Source organism: Eleutherodactylus coqui, chromosome 11, assembly GCF_035609145.1.
Source record: "Eleutherodactylus coqui strain aEleCoq1 chromosome 11, aEleCoq1.hap1, whole genome shotgun sequence".
NCBI classification, from domain to species: Eukaryota; Metazoa; Chordata; class Amphibia; order Anura; family Eleutherodactylidae; genus Eleutherodactylus; species Eleutherodactylus coqui.
The window spans coordinates 4,990,411-5,012,648 of NC_089847.1; the positions used below are offsets into that span (position 1 = coordinate 4,990,411).

Genomic DNA, 22,238 nt, shown 5'->3' on the forward strand with positions numbered 1-22,238 from the left:
CCAGGCGCAGGACAAACTGTGTACATGTATCAGGCCCCCTGGCAGCCGCGCCATTCACAGTTGTAAACATGGAGGCAGGAGGGGCGCGTAAGAGACTCTGCTGTTTTATAAGTGGGGCCACGGAGCAAGCTTATTATATGGGGCCACAGAGGATTTATTATCATGGGAGCACAGAGGGCATCATTATCTTATGGTTGGCACATTGAGGGCACTATTCGTATGTAGGGGACACTGAGAGGAGCATTATGGGTAGCTGCAAGATATGGAGGCTATGCAGAGCCAAGTTAGGGTTAGAAGAAGTCGTCATGGCGGTCTGGACTATATAGTGAGGAGCCTGTTTAGAGTGCTGCAGTGAAGGGTCGGCTCGATGGGAAGAATGACGTTAGGGGGTCCTGTGAGTAGCAGAGTGGCTTCATCAGCGACACGGCGCAGTAGTGTCAAGGTTCACCAGGAGAGCGCAGCAACAGAAGGGCGCGACAGTGTGCAGCGTCGGGGCAGTGCGCAGCATGGAGGAAGCAGCCCACCGGAGTTAAAGGGAATCTGTCATGACCTTTGAGCCCCATAAACTATGTAATGGGTCTCAATGGTCAACGCTCTTGTCAGTCCGCTCTATGCTCGCTCTCCTATACGTCGCACAGAGCGGACTGAAAAGAGTCATGCTGCTGGCATGCACAGACTTCGGGGGGCCACAGCGCAGGAACGGGTTCCCCCCGGACCCCATGTAATTTAATATATGGGGCTCACAGCTCATAACGGGTTCCCTATAAACAGGCAATTAAGATGAAACCCGGATTCCGCTGACATGTTTCTCCCCAGTCGCAGCTTCTTTGCCGATTATGGATGACATCATCATTCACTCCTCAATCCCATTGGCTCTGCTGCAGGGTGAGACTGCGGACACAACCCAGCCTGAACTGCACACAAATGAGATGGAAGGTCCTGCACCGCCGCACTCCTGAGCGATGGCTGTAGCTGAACTGAATGCACCTGTCCCTACATTTAGTACAGACCTAGTTCATGAATGAAATGCCAGTACTGCAGTAAAGACTGACACACACAGCCGCCTTCCTGCTTAAAATAGACCGGGGAGATTCACAAGAGGGGGGTCTCTCAAGATAACCACTCTCTCCAGGGTGTAACAGATTAGAGCAGCAGTCCTGTGATTGGGGGCCTGGAGCAGCTGACAAGTCCTTCCAGTGGAGGTGGAGGGGCCCGGATATCTAACCGGACCCCCGCCTCCATCCACAGTGACCGGACCCCCGCCTCCATCCACAGTAACCATCCCCCCGCCTCCATCTACAGTAACCGCCCCCCCCGCCTCCATCCACAGTAACCGGCCCCCCGCCTCCATCCACAGTAACCATCCCCCCCGCCTCCATCCACAGTAACCGGCCCCCCCGCCTCCATCCACAGTAACCGGCCCCCCGCCTCCATCCACAGTAACCGATCCTACCGCCTCCATCTACAGTAACAGGCCCCCCCCCCTCCATCCACAGTAACTGGCACCCCACCTCCATCCACAGTATCCGGCCCCCGCCTCCATCCACAGTAACGGGCCCCCCCGCCTCCATCCACAGTAACCGGCCCCACTGCCTCCATCCACAGTAATCAGGCCCTTCGCCTCCATCCACAGTAATCGGGCCCCCGCCTCCATCAGCAGTAATCGGGCCCCTGCCTCCATCCTCAGTAACCCGCCCCCCCAACCTCCATCCACAGTAACCTGCCCCCCGCCTCCATCGACAATAACCGGCCCCCCCAACCTCCATCCACAGTAACCGGCCCCCCGCCTCCATCCACAATAACCGGCCCCCCGCCTTCATCCACAGTAACCTGCCCCCCGCCTTCATCCACAATAACCGCCCCCTCGTTTCCATCCACAGTAACCGGCCCCCCGCCTCCATCCGCAGTAATCGGGCCCCCGCCTTCATCCACAATAACCGGCCCCCCACCTCCATCTACAGTAACCGCCCCCCCGCCTCCAGCCACAGTAACCGCCCTCGCCTTCATCCACAATAACCGCCCCCGCCCCCCCCCCCCCCACCTCCGTCCACAGTAACCGCCCCCCCGCCTCCAGCCACAGTAACCGCCCCCGCCTCAATCCACAGTAACCGGTCCCTTGCCTTCATCCACAATAACCGCCCCCGCCCCCCCCCCCGCCTCCGTCCACAGTACCCGCCCCCCCGCCTCCATCCACGGTAACCGGCCCCCCGCCTCCATCCACAGTAACCGGGCCCCCCCGCCTCCATCCGCGGTAACCGGGCCCCCCGCCTCCATCCACAGTAACCGGGCCCCCCGCCTCCATCCACAGTAACCGCCCCCCCCCTACCTCCATCCACAGTAACTGCCCCCCTGCCTCCATCCACAGTAACCGCCCCCCCTACCTCCATCCACAGTAACCGAGCCCCCCGCCTCCATCCACAGTAACCGAGCCCCCCGCCTCCATCCACAGTAACCGTCCGTCCTTCATATAAACGCGCGATTTGTGCCGTGTGAGAAGATCTTCAGCAGCTGCAACAAGTCACATCACAGGTGACACTGACCTACCTGTCCCGGCGGAGGCGGGCTATCATATAAAGACTGACAGCCTCATCAGCCAATCACAAGTCCGAGCAGCGCATGAGAAGTCTCAGCCCGCAGCAGCCGCCTCACTAGGAGTCCAGGAGATCATCGCTGCACATCCCACACTGATGGGGGCTCTGATGAGGGTAGTTGTCCTGTGCACCCTGGCTCTGGGGGTCCTGGCATCAGGTGAGGGGGCGCTGTGGGTGCAGAACATTACACAGAGGGCAACACAGGAGGTTTATTGTGCAACGTCACAGTGACAGGAGGAGCGCGAACACGAACAGCCTGCAGCCGACACTCTAGGAGCGTGTACGGGGCTGTCCGCTCAGCAGGGACCTCTCTCTCCTGTAGAGTGTCAGCTCTTCTGCTCAGAGGGTTCCTCTCTCTCTCTCCTGTAGAGTGTCAGCTCTTCTGCTCAGCAGGTTCCTCTCTCTCCTGTAGAGTGTAAGCTCTTCTGCTCAGCAGGTTCCTCTCTCTCCTGTAGAGTGTCAGCTCTTCTGCTCAGAGGGTTCCTCTCTCTCTCTCCTGTAGAGTGTCAGCTCTTCTGCTCAGCAGGTTCCTCTCTCTCCTGTAGAGTGTCAGCTCTTCTGCTCAGCAGGTTCCTCTCTCTCCTGTAGAGTGTCAGCTCTTCTGCTCAGCAGGATCCTCTCTCTCCTGCAGTGTCAGCTCTTCTGCTCAGAGGGTTCCTCTCTCTCTCCTATAGAGTGTCAGCTCTTCTGCTCAGCAGGATCCTCTCTCTACTGTAGAGTGTCAGTTCTTCTGCTCAGCGGGATCCTCTCTCTCCTATAGAGTGTCAGCTCTTCTGCTCAGCGGGATCCTCTGTCCTCCCCATCAGATATTTGACATGCAGTATTCATCTCTCTGGCTCTACAGCTTTGTGGTCTATGTTGGTGTTTTATGAAGGTTCAGCGGCTGCTACAGCTACACTTTATGGGGTTATTCTGGAGGTTGCTGGTAAAGGGCCTCATCTGTCACTTGCCATGTTCCTGGCCTCTCCATGTGACGATTGTTAGATGTAATATAACCTTTATTACTGACAATGTACTTAACCCCTTCTCTGCCAGAGCTCCCCTTATAATATCTCTGTCCAGGATTGAGATCAGTGGTCTTCTCCTGGATCCTTGGGGTGTTACGGAGAAAACGTGATCTTCTGTGTTGTGCTGCAGATGGTTTGGGTGTCAAGAGTTATATTGTATTACACAGCACTCGCTGGTCATGTGACTGAGGGCACTGGGTGAAGGAGCGCGAACGCGAACTTCCTGCAGCCGGCACCCCAGGGGTGTGTATGGGGCTGTTTGCTTAGTGGGGGCCTCTCTCTCCTGTAGAGTGTAAGCTCTTTTGCTCAGCAGGGTCCTCTCTCTCTCCCTCCTGTAGAGTGTAAGCTCTTCTGCTCATCAGGGTCCTCTCTCCTGTAGAGTGTAAGCTCTTCTGCTCAGCGTGGTCCTCTCTCCTATGGAGTGTCAGCTCTTCTGATGAGCACGATCCTCTCTTTCCTGTAGAGTGTCAGCTCTTGTGGTCAGCAGGATCCCCTCCTCTCCTCCCCCCCCCCCCCGGTCTACTCCTTCCCCCACCTGGTCTACTCCTTCCCACCCCCTGTTTCCTCCTTCTACCCCTCCCCCCCCCCCCATCTCCTCCAACTCCTTCCCCCCCGTCTCCTTGTTCCCCCCCCGTCTCCTTGTTCTTTCCCCCCCCGTCTCCTTGTTCCCCTCCCGTCTCCTTGTTCCCCTCCCGTCTCCTTGTTCCCCTCCCGTCTCCTTGTTCCCCCTCCTTCTTCCCCCCCCTCCTTCTCCCCCCCCCCTCCTTCTTCCCCCCCCCCATCTCCTTCTTCCCCCCCGTCTCCTTCTTCCCCCCCCCGTCTCCTTCTTCCCCCCCCCGTCTCCTTCTCCCCCCCCGTCTCCTTCTCCCCCCCCGTCTCCTTCTCCCCCCCCCGTCTCCTTCTCCCCCCCGTCTCCTTCTCCCCCCCCCCGTCTCCTTCTTCGCCCCCGTCTCCTTCTTCCCCCCCCCCCGTCTCCTTCTTCCCCCCCCCCCGTCTCCTTCTTCCCCCCCTTCTCCTTCTTCCCCCCCCGTCTCCTTCTCCCCCCCCCCGTCTCCTTCTCCCCCCCCCCCGTCTCCTTCTCCCCCCCCCCCGTCTCCTTCTCCCCCCCCCGTCTCCTTCTCCCCCCCCCCGTCTCCTTCTCCCCCCCCCCGTCTCCTTCTTCCCCCCCCCCCGTCTCCTTCTTCCCCCCCCCGTCTCCTTCTTCGCCCCCGTCTCCTTCTTCCCCCCCCCCCGTCTCCTTCTTCCCCCCCCCCCGTCTCCTTCTTCCCCCCCTTCTCCTTCTTCCCCCCCCGTCTCCTTCTCCCCCCCCCCGTCTCCTTCTCCCCCCCCCCCGTCTCCTTCTCCCCCCCCCCCGTCTCCTTCTCCCCCCCCCGTCTCCTTCTCCCCCCCCCCGTCTCCTTCTCCCCCCCCCCGTCTCCTTCTCCCCCCCCCCCCGTCTCCTTCTTCCCCCCCCCCCGTCTCCTTCTTCCCCCCCCCGTCTCCTTCTTCCCCCCCCCCCGTCTCCTTCTTCCCCCCCCCCGTCTCCTTCTTCCCCCCCCCGTCTCCTTCTTCCCCCCCCCTCCTTCTTCCCCCCCCCCTCCTTCTTCCCCCCCCTCCTTCTTCCCCCCGTCTCCTTCTTCCCCCCCCTCCTTCTTCCCCCCCCTCCTTCTTCCCCCCCCTCCTTCTTCCCCCCCGTCTCCTTCTCCCCCCCCCGTCTCCTTCTCCGCCCCCGTCTCCTTCTTCCCCCCCCCCCGTCTCCTTCTTCGCCCCCGTCTCCTTCTCCCCCCCCCCCCCGTCTCCTTCTTCCCCCCCGTCTCCTTCTCCCCCCCCCCCCGTCTCCTTCTCCCCCCCGTCTCCTTCTCCCCCCGTCTCCTTCTTCCGCCCCCCGTCTCCTTCTTCCCCCCCCCCGTCTCCTTCTCCCCCCCGTCTCCTTCTCCCCCCCCCCCCGTCTCCTTCTCCCCCCCCCCCGTCTCCTTCTCCCCCCCCCCGTCTCCTTCTTCGCCCCCGTCTCCTTCTTCCCCCCCCCCCGTCTCCTTCTTCCCCCCCCGTCTCCTTCTCCCCCCCCCCGTCTCCTTCTCCCCCCCCCCCGTCTCCTTCTCCCCCCCCCCGTCTCCTTCTCCCCGTCTCCTTCTCCCCGTCTCCTTCTCCCCGTCTCCTTCTCCCCCCCCCGTCTCCTTCTCCCCCCCCCCGTCTCCTTCTCCCCCCCCCGTCTCCTTCTTCCCCCCCCCGTCTCCTTCTTCCCCCCCCCGTCTCCTTCTTCCCCCCCCCGTCTCCTTCTTCCCCCCCGTCTCCTTCTCCCCCCCCCCCGTCTCCTTCTTCCCCCCCCCGTCTCCTTCTTCCCCCCCCCGTCTCCTTCTTCCCCCCCCCTCCTTCTTCCCCCCCCTCCTTCTTCCCCCCCCTCCTTCTTCCCCCCCCCTCCTTCTTCCCCCCCCCTCCTTCTTCCCCCCCCCCATCTCCTTCTTCCCCCCCGTCTCCTTCTTCCCCCCCCCGTCTCCTTCTCCCCCCCCGTCTCCTTCTCCCCCCCCCATCTCCTTCTCCCCCCCCCCCGTCTCCTTCTTCGCCCCCGTCTCCTTCTCCCCCCCCCCCCGTCTCCTTCTTCGCCCCCGTCTCCTTCTTCCCCCCCCGTCTCCTTCTTCCCCCCCTTCTCCTTCTTCCCCCCCCCCGTCTCCTACTCCCCCCCCCCCGTCTCCTACTCCCCCCCCCGTCTCCTTCTCCCCCCCCGTCTCCTTCTCCCCCCCCCGTCTCCTTCTTCCCCCCCCCCCGTCTCCTTCTTCCCCCCCCCGTCTCCTTCTCCCCCCCCCGTCTCCTTCTCCCCTCCCCCCGTCTCCTTCTCCCCCCCCCCCGTCTCCTTCTCCCCCCCCCCCGTCTCCTTCTCCCCCCCCCCCCGTCTCCTTCTCCCCCCCCCCCCGTCTCCTTCTCCCCCCCCCGTCTCCTTCTCCCCCCCCCCGTCTCCTTCTCCCCCCCCCGTCTCCTTCTTCCCCCCCCCCGTCTCCTTCTTCCCCCCCCCGTCTCCTTCTTCCCCCCCCCCGTCTCCTTCTCCCCCCCCCCCGTCTCCTTCTCCCCCCCCCCGTCTCCTTCTCCCCCCCCCCCCGTCTCCTTCTTCCCCCCCCCGTCTCCTTCTTCCCCCCCCCCGTCTCCTTCTTCCCCCCCCGTCTCCTTCTTCCCCCCCCGTCTCCTTCTTCCCCCCCCCGTCTCCTTCTCCCCCCCCCGTCTCCTTCCCTCCTTCCCCCTCCTTCTCTCCTTCCCCCTCCTTCTCTCCTTCCCCCTCCTTCTCTCCTTCCCCCTCCTTCTCTCCGGCCTCCTCCTTCTCTCCGGCCTCCTCCTTCTCTCCGGCCTCCTCCTTCTCTCCGGCCTCCTCCTTCTCTCCGGCCTCCTCCTTCTCTCCGGCCTCCTCCTTCTCTTCTCCCTCCTCCTTCTCTTCTCCCTCCTCCTTCTCTTCTTCCTCCTCCTTCTCTTCTTCCTCCTCCTTCTCTTCTTCCTCCTCCTCCTTCCTTCTCTTCTTCCCCCTCCTCCTTCCTTCTCTTCTTCCCCCTCCTCCTTCCTTCTCTTCTTCCCCCTCCTCCTTCCTTCTCTTCTTCCCCCTCCTCCTTCCTTCTCTTCTTCCCCCTCCTCCTTCCTTCTCTTCTTCCCCCTCCTCCTTCCTTCTCTTCTTCCCCCTCCTCCTTCCTTCTCTTCTTCCCCCTCCTCCTTCCTTCTCTTCTTCCCCCTCCTCCTTCCTTCTCTTCTTCCCCCTCCTCCTTCCTTCTCTTCTTCCCCCTCCTCCTTCCTTCTCTTCGGCCTCCTCCTCCCCCTTCCTCTTCTTCCTCCTCCCCCTTCTCTTACTCTCCTTGTCTTCCACATGGCCTGGATAGAATTATTACCCCATTTGGTTCAATTAGACCCAGTAGATGTCTCTAGACATCTCTGAATAGATCACCCTGATATAATGACATAGAATATGATAGGATAGCAGGAGTAGCACACATAGTGAATGCTTTTTCTTATCCCTTCTGCCCTTTCTTCTTAGGATGGCTATAGGGTTTACAGCCACTTACTGTGGATTCTCCAACCACATCTGCTGGTTGTTCATTCTGAGCATCTGAACCAGCAGGGACTGCCAGAGGTCTCTGAACCTGCAGTTATAAAGAATTATATTCATCATTTTACATATAACTTCTCAGATCTTCAAACCTGCACCACAATCGCACGATAAAGAGCTAGTTCCATCATGAGACTCCAAGAAGCCGTCTTCACAATGATCTGTTGGTTTCTCTGACTTTAGGACAGGAGGATGATCACCCACAGGTGGAAACTAAGTACGGGAAACTGCGGGGGAAGACTCTGTCCGCTAAGGGAACAGACAGGACTGTCCACGCCTTCTATGAGTCCCCTTCGCCAAACCTCCTGTTGGCTCACTGAGATTTGCAGCCCAGAACCCCCCACGGCATGGAGCTCAATCAGGGAGGCTCTAGATTACGCCCCAATGTAAGTACATACAGAGGTTGTTAGGGTGGCGTTCAGTGCCATATTGTATTATGTGACTAGTGAGTGTGTGCAATGTATAATATATATCTTTTACAGGTGTTTGCAGGATGCTCACATGATGGAGCAGTTATTGGAGGCAGGTTAAAGTCAAGTTCTCATTACCCCCGGTGTCTGAGGATTGCCTATACCTGAATGTCTTCACACCAGCAGATCGAGTGAAGGATAAAAAGCTGCCAGTAAGTGTCCTGTGTGTATCTATGTAAATTACTGCTGTGTATGGACTCGCACCTTAGGGTTTCCTGTCATGTGGGGCTGTCATGGTGCCCATGGCAGTTCCCTTATGGTTCTGATTAGGAGTGCAGATGACTTACAGATCTGTGGTCACCGGTAATGGATGCTTCCTTTCCTTGTGCAGGTCATGGTTTTCATACATGGAGGAGGCCTGGTGATGGGGGGAAGCATAATGTTTGAGGGTTCAGCGTTGGCTGCCTATGAGAATGTTATTGTTGTCGCCATCCAGTACCGACTTGGAATCCCCGGCTTCTTTAGGTAATCATCAATTGTTTTACCATGTGAGCTACTAATGTTGCCCCAATAAAGACAATATAAATTACTGTTTCCCCGTCCAGCACTGCAGATTATCGAGCTTCCTGGGAACTACGGCTTCTTGGATCAGGTCGCGGCCCTGCGTTGGGTTCAGGAAAATATTGTGGATTTCGGAGGTGACCCTGATGTTGTAACCCTATTTGGGGTGTCTGCAGGAGGAGTCAGCGTCTCTGCACTGGTAGGCCAATACTTAGGGTATTATGATTGGTTCTGGTATTAGATAATCACATCTTCAGATCTGCTAACCATTCTATATTGATGAGTAGCTGCAGGTGAATGAGAACACCTGACCATTCCATCTCCTGCTGCATATCTGATCCTTCCAGGTGGCGTCTCCATTGGCCAAGGCTTATTCCACAGAGCTATTGCTGAGAGCGGGGTGGCCGTTATGCCGAGTCTGGTGGCCAGGTCTACAGAAGAGGTTGTGTTTGTCAGAAATGTAAGTATGAATACACCTGATATAGTCCTGTTTTTCACAATCCTCATTATCTTCACATGAGGGGGCCCAGATCAACATACTCCTATCCTGATCTATTCTGTACTGATGACATAACTGGCCAAGACTTGTTATATTCCAGCCCACTTTCAGTCTGTGTACCTAGTAGTGGATGAATGATAGAGGTGCAGATATCCCATATATAACGAAGTCCATGTCTGGAACCAATATTCAGATTGTTTCCCTTTTGCAGATTTTGGCCAATATTTTCGGGATGTAGAGAGGAGACAATGGTGGAGTGTCTGAAGGCAAAGTCAGAAGATGAAATCCTGGCTATCACAGTGTCTGCGGTATGATCAACCCACCACGATCACATTTAGGACAATTATCCCTACAGCCAAGCTCCATAATTAATATTAACACATTTGGTCTCCATTTGTAAACTATTTGTATACCATATTACACGTCTTCTCCTGTCCTCTACTCCAGGATCCCCATGATCACCCCTCTTGTCCAGGGGTGCCCCAAGCCTTTATGTTGCTGAAGGCAAAGTGTAAAATTGCGCCCATTAATGGTCTGTAAATAACTACCAGCCAAGTGGCAACCTGCTGCCCTCTGAGGTCCTTCACCCCTCTGAGGTCTCTGGTTGACTCTGGAGATGCCCCCTTGCCGCCCTCTGCTCCGGGGTCCCTATGACCAACCCTCCTGCCCTCTGCTCTGGGATCCCCATTATCAACCCTCCTGCCCTCTGCTCTGGGATGTCCATTATCAACCCTCCTGCCCTCTGCTCTGGGATGTCCATTATCAACCCTCCTGCCCTCTGCTCTGGGATCTCCATGACCAACCCTCCTGCTCTCTGCTCTGGCATCCCCATGACCAACCCTCCTGCCCTCTGCTCTGGGATGTCCATTATCAACCCTCCTGCCCTCTGCTCTGGGATGTCCATTATCAACCCTCCTGCCCTCTGCTCTGGGATGTCCATTATCAACCCTCCTGCCCTCTGCTCTGGGATGTCCATTATCAACCCTCCTGCCCTCTGCTCTGGGATCTCCATGACCAACCCTCCTGCTCTCTGCTCTGGCATCCCCATGACCAACCCTCCTGCCCTCTGCTCTGGCATCCCCATGACCAACCCTCCTGCCCTCTGCTCTGGGATCCCCATGACCAACCTTCCTACTCTCTGCTCTGGGATCCCCATGATCAACCCTCCTGCCCTCTGCTCTGGCAGTTCAGCTTTGGCACAGGGCTCCACATTTCCTTTAGCTGATTGTATACAATGCTGGGTAATTGTACACAGGACAATGCCTAATATTCATGGGTTTGGGGTGCGCTGTTCACCTGCCACTTTTCTCCACTTGCAGAAATTTCTTCTTCTGCCTGCAACCATCGATGGTGTCTTCTTCCCTAAACCTGTGGAACAGATTTTGGCTAATAAGGAGGCAAACGATGTCCCATTTATAATTGGAGCCAACAACCATGAGTTTGGCTGGATCCTCCCACTGGTAAGACTGATGAAGGACGTGGTTGGATGAGGATGGATGATGGATGATGATGCTTATACACATTTCATCCTCAGGCGATGAACTTCACAGGATTCCAAGAAGGAATGAAGAGGGAGACGGTGGAAGAACTGCTGAAGAAGCTGCCCATTCTGGTAGGAGTGCTGCTGACTGGAGGCGTCACTTGCTCAGTTCGGATTGCTTGGCCATTTAGAGGGAGCGTCTTAGAGCCCATGTGCTACTTGGGTATTTCAGCACATGAGAACACACTGTCAATGCATAACCATTAATGGAAAAACAAATACTTGGCAGCAAAGATTGGTGCAAGGCAGCAAAAGAAGCTGTATTCTCCCATAACATGATGGCAAGCTACGTTTCGGCCTCCACAGTCTTTCAAGCTTAAAACAATACAATACACAGTGCTCTATATATATTACACCCAGTGAACCTCATAGCCAATCAGAGTGCAGATCAACGCCTTGTTTCTAATTAACATCATATACATATTATACTTAACTATAAAACCATATTGCATTATATATACTGTACATTCAATTTGCACATACAGATGTATTGTATCCTGGGCCACTCCAACCATCATATCCCGCAGCGCCCTCTGTGGTCACTGTGCATGCTAATGGCACAGCACGCTTGAATGGGCCTGTTGATACTTGATAGGTACGAACTGTATACATGGGTCCAAGACAGCTGATAACACGTTCAATTTAGAACATACATATGTCCCTCCCCATATGTTGGAACTAAACAGTATGTTTACCCAGCTCTGGACATCTAACTATATACTATCAGTCATATCGATCTTTCTTTTTCCTCTTTTTAAAACCTGATTTATTGGACAACTTTGAAGTGCCGTCCGTCCAGCTTATTATGCAGCAATGTACATGTATATGTATTTTCCGCATTTGATATTCCCACTGTGCTATTAGCTCTACACTTGCGCAGTCTACACTAGAGCACTTGACGCGGTTGCTAGCGCGAGATGCGATCTGACGCATGCGTGTGGTGTGGCGTCATCGTGTTATGGAGGAATAAAGCTTCTTTTGCTGCCTTGCACCAATCTATGCTGCCAAGTATTTGTTTTTCCTTGTATTGTTTACGGAGACTTGGTTTTGGATCCCTGACTTGGCTCTGCATATTTATCTGTCCTGTCCAGAGTGTGTTTGTGTGGTGCTGCAGGTGCAACGTTTTGCCTTTCCTGCATAACCATTAATGTCATGGCCGGTCTGTAGTGCAATGCAGAAATCTACATGACTGCAAGCCCTTAATGTAAAGATGGGTAACACAGCACCCACAGAGGTGTTTCCTAACAGCGTGTGCCAGCCAGAGGAACCTACCAAGAGATGTTGGCACCTCCTGTAGTTCTGCTCCTCTGCCCACCTTGCATGATCGCTGGAGCCGGTCCTGATGTCCCCCCAATACTGCTGGTGGAGGTCACAAAGCTGAATACTGAAAGCTTCCATAAAAAAACCTTTTCTATATTTTCTTCATTACAAGTAAAAAGATCTTACAATACAACAGAGATGAGTCTTCAATGTGCAGCAGACAGGCGAAAGAAAGGCATACAACATATCTAGTTCATAGAATTATACATATGCTCAAAAATGCATGTATGCACAGTCTATACTAGAGTGCTTATGTACATATAGGCAGCAGTACAAAATATATAAAGCCCACCTTACCCAGGTGGGGTGCAGGTGGTAAGGTGGGCTTTATACATTATGTACTGCTGCTTATATGTGGAGATTCAATGCTTTATATGCTTGATGTGTCATTTTATACGATTAAATGTTTGTTGATCTATAATTTTGCATACGTGCATTTTTTTGGAGCATATGTATAATTCTATGAACTTGATATGTTGTATGTAAGGATGAGCGAGTATACTCGCTAAGGCACTACTCGTCCGAGTAATGTGCCTTAGACGAGTATCTCCCTGCTTGTCCTTAAAGATTCGGGGGCCGCCGCGGGGCGAGGAGCTGCGAGGGAGAGCGGAAGGAACGGAGGGGAGATCTCTCTCTCCCTCTCTCCCGCCCGCTCTCCCCTGCTCCCCGCCGTGACTCACCTGTCAGCAGCAGCAGTCCCCGAATCTTTATGGACGAGCAGGGAGATACTCGTCTAAGGCACATTACTCGGACGAGTAGTGCCTTAGCGAGTATACTCGTTCATCCTTAGTTGTATGCCTTCCTTCTGCTTGTCTGCTGCACATTGGAGACTCATCTCTGTTGTATTGTAACATCTTTTTACTTGTGATGAATAAAATCTAAAGTTTTTTTTTTTTTTATGCAGGCTTTGCGTACTGACCTATTATTTTTTATCGATTGTGCGGCAGAGCGTGTGCTGTGGGTTGTGGGATGCAACCGTGATTTATCTTCAGTGTTTCCACCTTGAAGCTTCTGGTCCCTTCTGTCACATCTCGTTATATCGTGGTATATTTCAGGGTTCGTTCTCCAGCGCCATTGATCTCCTGCTAGAAGAGTATATCGGAGAGGAGACTGATCCTGCTGAAATCCGAAATGGCTTCACAGATATGGTTGGGGACCACATCTTTGTCATCCCGGCACTGAGAGCGGCCAAATATCACAGAGGTATGAGGCACAAGATGCCGAACAACCTACATCAGTAGGAGTGTCCCCCGTACCCAGGAGGCAATGTACCAAGATTGTGTGGAATTATACGGACCCCTATGATGGGGATCTTCCCCTCTTCTACAGAACGTTGCTCCTCTTCCTGTAACACAACTTCTTCCATTCCAGATTCCGGCCATCCCACCTACTTCTACGAGTTCCAGCATCGCCCCTCGTTCTTTGCAGACTCTAAGCCAGACTTTGTGAAGGCTGATCATGGAGACGAGATCTTCTTTGTGATAGGAGGTCCATTTTTGAAGGGCGACGTTCTGTTTACAGGTGACTCACCCAGAGGATGGAACATTGCAGATATTAGTTGGAGGTTGTTACTTTTGCTTCTCAGATCGTCTTCTTCACTCTATTGTTTGGGGTATTTTTTTCCATTTTGTGAAACAATAACTTTCTGTGATGCCGAACGCAACTTTGTAGCAAATTGAATTTTTGTAACAATGTAATATTGTGTATACCAGCACTGGCACAGAAAGTGGTTGTTACATTTTCCCATTTTTGAGGGGTTGTCTGGGACTTCTACTGTTGACTAATCTTCAAAATGGGTCATCAATAGTGAAAATACTGGACAACCCCTTTAACAGAATGTAAATCCTTTTAGTACAGAATGTACTGATTAGTCGGTGCCCCATGGGTATTCGCTTCTGTGTACAGGAACTTGTTCTCTGTTTCCTGATCTGTATTTATTAATCTCACAGGGGCCTGTAATGAAGAAGAGAAGACTTTGAGTAAGGAAGTTATGAATTACTGGGCCAACTTTGCCCGCACTGGGTAAGAGACTGGAGCACATGATATCAGACGGGGGCGGAAAGGCGTATGACTGGTACTTGTTGAGTGTATCTGCTGAAGTGGAATTTCCAATGTGCTGTAGATGCAGGATGACCCGGCTGTAGCTGCCATGTTCCCTGACGCACACATCAGTAAACACTATCACTGTACGTTCTCTGTATTTAGGAAGCCACTGACCACGTTTCCACCTTCTCCTCTTCCGCAGTAATCCCAATGGGGAGGGCCTGGTGTTCTGGCCGCAGTACGACCACGATGAAGATTACCTGCAGATTAACCTGGAGCACAGAGCGGCAAAACAGCTGAAGGCCGGGAAGTACGACTTCTGGACCGAGGTTCTTCCTCAGAAGCTGCAGGCACAGAAGGAGGCGCACACCGAGCTGTAGATGTCTCCAGCGAACCAAACTGGGAAAGGGACTGACTTGTCTCCCCTGAAATCCAACAGCCAAAGGTTGGGCAGTAAGGAGGGGAGAAGATTACTCTCCCCCCCCCCCCCCCCCCCTCTATTTCCACCACCAACTCCCTTCTATTTTCGAAGCAAACAACTGTTGGACAGAAATACTTGGCGGACACTGACCGCTCTACCAGATCGGAGACCGTTGTGACATTTACTGTGTTCCACACATCCACTCCCCATAGACTACATTATCAGTACTGATCCTGGGTCACTGTAATTAAAAACAGTCAGCAAGCCTGTGTGCACAGATGCCCCCCAACAGCTTGGCTGAGTGCCTATAATGCAGAGGGCAATTATAGCTTCCTTTTTTCCCCCTCAGATGACTTGCAAAACCTGACATTTCCCAAAATGCAAATCACCAGAGCAAACTCACAGATTTCAGCTAAGAAGCTGCAGCTTAGTGATTGCTGCTCTGGAGTACAATACAGGCTGTACCCCGGGATCTATGGTTACTGTAGCTGAATTCTATGTTGTATAACATGGTCAGCAGCGACTCATCTGATAGTCGTCCTCTCAAACATTAGTAGTACAGCGACGGTCTCTGTTCCGGCTACAGATTCTGGTCTGTACCATCTACATGAATGGCTCTCCAGCTGCCAACCACTGATCCGGAACGTTCTATGGATGACTGATGAATAGAACATTTCTGGTGTTTTGATACTGTAAGTGAATTTCCTGATGACCCATTAAAGTGATTCTCCAGTCCTGACTTCAGTGCTGATATGAGTTATTATATGGCATAGTATTGTACAGCATGTAGGTTATATTTGATTTGTGTGGGACCCCAGAAGTTACCCCGTCTCTTGTGGTCTTAGTGTTTATGATGGTCAGGATCAGTGGCCGTAGATCCACTATGTAACACTCTGGTTGGCTTTGGGGTGACAGTTGAGGTATCCCAGTCTTCCCCCTTAAACCTCACCATTCATGATCTGGGGCTCCAGTGTGATACTCAACCAGTGCAACAAAAATCAAAGTCCGCACTCCCAAGAAATAAATTAAATGTGAAGATGTAAGACATGACTGCAACAAATACAGTAACAGAAACACATGCCTCAGCCTTCATACACACGTACTACATGGAGAAGACTGTACAATGTAGTATACTAACTAAATTAGAGGTAGGAACCATCCAATAAGGTTCACCTGGCCGTAATGGATGGGCCCGCATGTTGTGATCAAAATGTGTGCTAAGAACCTTTCCTTTTTTATGCAGTGAACAGTTGTACCGTTTTATTCAGATATTAACCCTTCAGTGACCAAGCCTTTTTGTGCTTTAATGACCAGGACAAATTTTGGAAATCTGACGTGTCACTTTAACATAGAATAACTCCGTAAAAGTTTTGCATATCCAAGTGATTCTGAGGTTGTGTTTTCACCACATCTTGCACTTCATTTAGGTGGTAACAATAGACCGATAGAATTTGTGGATATTTATTAAAAGCGCGACAATTGTCAAACAGGAGCAAACCTACCGTAGAAATGATAAATGAGATCTATATTTCCATCTTTTAACTTTATTCAGGAAGCACACTTGAAAAACTTTAATGTTTTTTTTTAACCATTTAGGAGACGTAGAAATGTAACAATAGTTATTAAAATTTTGAGGAACACTTTGTTTTCCTGCACCAAGCCAAGCTTGAAAAGGCTCATAGGTGTCAGAATAAAGGCTCCGGCACACTTGGGTTTTTCTTGCGCGCTTTTTTTTTCACGAGATTGTCAATGGGACTTTCTAATGTTAAACATATCTCAAGTCGGTGCTTTACAATTTTTCTACAATGCGTTTTTAACATTAGAAAGTCCCATTGGGAATCGCAAAAAAAAAAAGCACGCAAGGAAAACGCAAGTGTGCAGCAGCCCTTACAGATACCCCATTTTAATCAATACAACCCTTAATATATGCACTGAGGGGGTCAGGAGTATTTTGACCCCACAGTTTCTTTTCGGGAGTTAATTCAATTTAGAGGAGAAAATAATAAAACTTATTATATTTGCAAATATGTCATTTTAAAGACAGGAATTTTTCTATAGTGCACATGAAAATAAGGATTTGCAGCCCAAAATACATACCCCTGTTTGTGTTGTGTTCAGAAATCTACCCAATGTGGTCCTAATTAGATGAGCGAACCTACTCGGCCACGCCCCTTTTTTGCCCGAGCACCGCCATTTTCGAGTACTTCCGTACTCGGGTGAAAAGATTCGGGGGGCGCCGTGGGTGAGTGGGAGGTTGCAGCGGGGAGTGGGGGGGAGAGGGGGAGAGAGAGGGCTCCCCCCTGTTCCCCGCTGCTACCCCCCCTGCTCTGCCACGCCTCCCCCCGCCCCCCGAATCTTTTCACCCAAGTACAGAAGTACTCGAAAATCGCGGTGCTCGATCGAGTCATTACTCGAAATGAGTATATTCGCTCATCTCTAGCCCTAATCTTATGCTGAATGCACAACGGGGCCCAAACGGTGAGGAGCAGCCGGTGGCTTTCAGAACAGACATTTTGCTTGAAGGTGTTTTAGGCCCCATTGCCCCCTTGTAGAGCCCTTGAGCCGCCAAACCTATGGAGAACCCCCACAAATGACCCCATTTTGAAAACCAGACCCCTTAACGAATTCATCTAGGGGTGTACTGCGCATTTTGACCCTACAACGTTTGAATGAATCTAAGAAAAGCAGAAGGAAAAAAATATGATTTTCATTTTTTTGGCAATTGTGTCATTTTAAAAACCGTTTTTTGTACAGCACACATAGGAATGAAGACTTGTACCCCGAAGTGGATCCCCTGTTTGTCCCATGTTCAGAAACATACCCCTTGTAGCCCCAATCTGCTTACAGGACCGACGGCTCTGCCTACAATGGAGGAACACCCGTTGGATTTTATAACACAACTGAATAAATTCCAGGCCCCATTGCCCACTTTGTGGAGCTATCAAGCTGCCAAAACGATAGAACGCTCCCACAAGTGACCCCCCCTCCCTTCCCCCCCATTGTGATATGTAGACTCCTTTAGCCCATTTATCTAGGCGTGTACTGAGCATTCTGGCCTTTTATTATAAAGCAGGTGAAAACTAAATAAAAAGAGGATTTTTGATACTTTCTGTAAAATCTCTTTCTCGTCTTGTTCATTGGGGGACACAGCCAAGACCGTGGGTGTGGGTATAGCTACTGCCACTAGGAGGCGACACTAAGCACAAAAAAGTGTTAACTCCTCCTGCAGGCTATATCCCCTTCTGCCGACATGAGGTTAATCAGTTTGTCTGCCAGCAGTAGGAGCAGCCACGCAGGATCTGAACAAGAACACAATAGGCATAACGGTTATAACTGTAAACCACAACTGCACCATGTGCAGCTTACCAGAACCAAGTATCCGAACCGGATGTAACCTCTAAGTATCTGGGTGGGTGCTGTCCCCCCTAATGAACAAGACGAGAAAGAGATTTTACGGTAAGTACCAAAAATCCTCTTTACTTGCTCATGTCATTGGGGGAAACAGCTAAGACCATGGGACGTTCTAGAGCAGTCCCTCTTGGGGTGGGAGAATATGAGCCACGTGGTTAGTTTATAGCCGTCTGTAAGACTCTTCAACCGACAGAGGCGTCCGACAAGGCAAAGGTATGCACTCGATAAATCTTGAAAACATATGTAAAGACATCCACGTAGCCGCCTTGCACACTTGGGAAGCAGATGCCCCATTGTGTACTGCCCATGAAGCTCCCACTGCCCTTGCAGAGTGTGCTGTCACCCGAAATGCTGGCGACTTGTCCTTGGAGCGGTAAGCCTTCACCACTGCCAAACGTATCCAGCGGGATATGACCACCTTAGAGGCCGCCATACCACATCTTGGGCCGTCAGGAATGACTAACAAGGAGTCAGATCGTCAGAACTACGCTGTCCGCTCCAGGTAGATTCGCAAGGCTCTTACCAAGTCCAACCTGTGTAGAGTCTTTTCTCTAGGGTGGACCGCGGAAGGGCAAAACTACGGAAGAACGATATCCTCGTGGAGATGAAAATCCGAGACCACCTTGGGCAGAAACAAAGGGATCGGGCGCAATACCACCTTATCCTGATGAAAGACTGTGAATGGTGGTTTTACCAACAAGGCAGCAATTTCTGATACTCGGCGAATGGAGGTAATCGCTACAAGCAGAGCCTCCTTCCAGGTCAGTACGCATGCCAAAACTTCCCTCAGCGGCTCGAACAGTTGGGACTGCAGCGCATCGAGCACTAGGTTCAAGTCCTAGGGCGGGACCGTAGATCGGTAAGGCGGAGCGGTGTGCGCGACTCCCTGTAAGAAGGTGCGCACTGCTGACCTAGCCGCCAATGGTCGCTTAATGGACAATGCTGATATTTGACCCTTGAGGGAAGTCAGACTGAGCCCCATCTCCAGTCCGTCCTGGAGAAAGGACAAAAGGCGTGAAAAACGCATAGGGTTGAAGCCCTGTTGTTCACACCATAGGAGGAAGCCTTTCCACACACGATAATATACCTTGGCAGAAGACGGTTTTTTGGCCTTGATCATGGTCCAGATCACCGGTTCTGAAAATCCCCTAGTTCTCAGGACCGCGGCCTCAATAGCCACGCCGTCAAATGTAGCGTGGATAAATTGTGGTGGAAGAGGGGTTCCTGTAAGAGAAGGTCCTCCCGCAGAGGAAGAGGCCACGGGGCTTCTGCCAGTAAGGCAATGAGTTCCGCGTACCACGTTCGACGGGGCCAGTCCAGAGCTATGAGAATTACCGGATGTTCTTCCCTGCTGATTCGCCTGACGACCCTGGGAATAAGTAGGAAATGTGGAAACCCATACAGAAACTGGAATTCCATCCACGGAGTTAGCAGGGCGTCAGCAGGTCATGTTCTGGGATCCTTTGATCTTGCCACGAAGTTCGGAAGATTGCGGTTGAACCTGGATGCCATGAGATCGACATCTGGTGGTCCCCACCGCTTGCACACCTCCTGAAAGACCTTGGGGTGTAGCTCTCACTCGCCTGGATCGACAGTTTCCCTGCTGAGATAGTCGGCTATCCAATTGTCCACCCCCAGTATGTGGACTGCCGACAATGCGGAAACATGTTTTTCGGCCCAAGCCAAGATTCCTTCGACTTCCTCCATGACCCTCCTGCTGCGGGTCGCGCCCTGATGGTTTACATAGGCGGCAGCCGTCGCGTTGTCCATCTGGATCCGGACTGGGTGACCCTTCAGCTGCGGAGAGAAGCGACCGGAATATGGCCCAAAGTTCCAGGACGTTGATTGGTAGTAAAGCTCCCTGATGGGTCCAGGTTCCCTGGGCCACCAGATTCCGTAGGGTCCCTCCCCAGCCGGAGAGGCTGGCATCTGCTGCCACTGAAAAGGTAGAAAGGATCGGCCGAGATGGATCTGGGGGGATTCTAGCCACCACCGTAGGGCATGTTGCATTTTCGGCGGTATCCTGATCCTCTGATCCAGTGACGTCACTGACCTGCCCCACCTCGACAAGATAGTCCATTGCAGGGCCTGGGAGTGGAACTGAGCAAATGGGACTTCCTTGAAGGCGGCTACCATTAGTCCCAGCACTCTCATGCACTGACAGATAGTCATTGCGTGATGTGTGCGCAAGGAGCGAACCTGCCTCTGAAGCAGGCGCTGCTTCGGTGCTGGTAGCAGAGCTCGATTCAGGGCAGTGTTGCAGTGAATACCTAAGAACTTCATGCTCTGTGACGGTGATAGCGACAACGTCTGCCGATTGACAATCCAGCCGAATCTGTTCATCGTGTCCATTGTAATATGCAGGCTCTCCATGTTGGCTTGCCACATCGGGGCCTTTAACATGATGTCGTCCAGATATGGTATTGTGACAATTCCTCTGGAATGGAGGAGGGACATCACTGCCGCCAAGATCTTTGTAAACACCCTGGGAGTTGTCGTCAGGCCGAATGGCAGCGCAGTGAACTGGAAGTGTTCGGCTTGAACCGTGAACTGAAGGAATCTCTGGTGTGGCGGTCGGATAGGAACATGGAGGTACGCATCCTTTATATCAATTGACGACAGAAACTCCACCGATTCCATTGATGCGATTACTGCCTGAATGGACTCCCTGAAAAAACGACGCACCCTCACATATCGGTTCAACCTCTTCATGTCTAGGACTGGCCTGGTGGATCCATCCTTTTTCGGTACAACGAAGAGCTTTGGATTAAAAACTGTCAACCGCTGTGAAGCAGGGACCCGCACTATAACTCCTTGAATGAGTAACTCGTGGACCGCCTCTAGAAGTGCGGAGGCTTTTACCGGTAATCCCGGTATCCTGGAGCTGAATAAGTGATCGGGAAGATACTCGGCAAACTCTAACGCATAGTCCTCCAAGTTGACTTCCCGTACCCAGGTGTCTGTGCCAGCCAGACCGTAGCGAACCGGGAAAGCCGACCTCCATCCTGCCTACAGTGGGTGGGGGGCTGACCTTCATGTGGATGACTTTGTGCAGGAGCTGTCCCCCCTGGCCTTAGGGGGCTGAGCCTTATTGTGCCATGTGGACCTAGGCTTGAATGATGGTCCTCTCTTTTGTCCCTGGTCCTGGGGGTTCCTTTTATTCTCTGGCGCACGGGGACTACTCCGGCGAAAGGAACAAACTTGGAAGCTGGACTGTCGAGGAGCCGCCAGTTGTCTACAACGGTTTTGCAGTAGGTGCGAGCTCTTACCTCCTGTGATTTCTGAAATGATCTTGTCCAACCTGGCTCCAAAGAGGCACAGTCCTACGAAGGGGATGTTAGTCAGGGATCCCTTGGAGGATGCATCCGCGTCCCAAGATTTCAACCACAAGAATCGACATGTGGCTACCGACGATACAGATGCTCGAGCCATGAACCTCGCCGCATCCAAGGAAGCCTCGCAGATGAATCTGCCTCCCTGCTCTATCTGGCGCGCGATGTCGGCCAGTTCTTTTAGTGGGGAGCCCGCTAGTATGCCTCTGCGCAGCTGTTTAGCCTATTCGGTGGTAGCCCTGCTAACCCAGATAGAGGCGAAAGTCGGTATAAGTACTGATCCCACTGCTTCAAAGAATGATTTAGCCAAAGCATCAATCTTCCTGACGCGTGTATCCCGTAGGGATGAGGCATCCGCCATGAGGAGAGTAGTGTGCTTCACCAGGCGAGAAATCGGCGGGTCGACTGTCAGCGTCGCCCACTTTTTAGTCAAGTCTTCCAGGAAAGGGGTACAGGATGTCAAGGCTCTTCGGTTTTACAAAGTGTCTGTCCGGCAACTTCCACTCCTTGTCCAAAACCGCCTCAAAATTCTCATGTGGCGGAAATGTCTTCTGGAACCGCCGAGGCCGCCGAAAGGAAAGGCACGGTGCAGGCATGAGGGGTGGCTGTTCCAGTAGCTGGAAAGTGTCCCTCACTGCCATGATCAGGCTGTCTACCATCTCGGAGAGGTTAGGCAACTGCTCGTCTTCGATGTCAGGGTCAGAGGGTGACTCTGAAAGCTCTGCCTCAGCGCAGCTCTTCTCTCTGGAGGACGGTAGAGAAGTCGTCCTGGGAGAGTCAGCACGGTTCGGCGATGCCAGCGATCTGGAGGAGTCCCGTGAGCCGGGTCGTCTAATGCGCTTCCGCGGTCTAATGCAGGAGGAATCTCTCCTGTGTCATTTTCCCTGGACAGATCTGGAACCGGGGGTGGGGGGGGGGGGGCGCTTGGTCCAGCCTGTCCGAAATCACGGTAGACGCAAGGGTAAGGTTTGAGACCGCTTGCACCAGGGAGTGAGCCCACTCTGGTTCTGTCGAGAATGAGGGCTGCATGGGCGGAGGGCCTGTAA

The 22,238-nt window shown here is 52.9% G+C and overlaps 1 pseudogene; it reads left to right on the forward strand.

The window, feature by feature from the left end:
- The first annotated feature begins 836 nt into the window (after positions 1-836).
- Positions 837-15,188, forward strand: LOC136582664 (fatty acyl-CoA hydrolase precursor, medium chain-like; annotated as a pseudogene).
- The last annotated feature ends 7,050 nt before the right edge of the window (positions 15,189-22,238 follow it).